This window comes from Colobus angolensis, unplaced genomic scaffold, assembly GCF_000951035.1.
Source record: "Colobus angolensis palliatus isolate OR3802 unplaced genomic scaffold, Cang.pa_1.0 Scaffold139, whole genome shotgun sequence".
Taxonomy (NCBI): Eukaryota; Metazoa; Chordata; class Mammalia; order Primates; family Cercopithecidae; genus Colobus; species Colobus angolensis.
In genome coordinates this window covers 361479-361822 of record NW_012114477.1, presented here as the reverse complement: position 1 = coordinate 361822, position 344 = coordinate 361479, and the positions used below count along the sequence as shown (strand labels likewise).

General features: G+C 67.7%; 1 protein-coding gene across 1 annotated transcript in view; it reads left to right on the top strand.

Moving 5' to 3' along the window:
* Positions 1–344, top strand: part of GAS2L1 (growth arrest-specific 2 like 1) — a 13217-nt gene continuing 12873 nt past the window's right edge. The window contains exon 1 of the mRNA XM_011934810.1: positions 1–114. The gene's annotated coding sequence lies outside the window, so the exon portion shown is untranslated. The remainder of the gene's footprint in view (positions 115–344) is intronic.

Here is a 344-nt window from a genome sequence, read left to right as displayed (position 1 = left end):
GCTTCCTGACTTCATCTTGGGAACAGGCCGTGCTGTGCGCCAGCCCAGGGAGCCCACCGTATGGGGAGGCGGAGGATTAAAAGGTCCCAACCTCCTCCCCAGGAGATCAAAGAGGTTGGACGGGGCCCCGGGTACTAGGCTGGGTGGGGGTGGGGCGCCTGGGCCGATCGCAGTTGTCTGGGGACCCTGGGGCCCTCTGCGTCGAGAGCGCTTGAAGACCCGGGATTCCTGGCCCGATGGAGTGGAAAGACCCCAGTTCTTCCGCTATCTGCCCCGCTGGCTCGGGAAAGGGGCGGCCCCTTTAAGAGCGCGCAGCCCCGCCCGCCCCCTCCGGGCCGGATCCG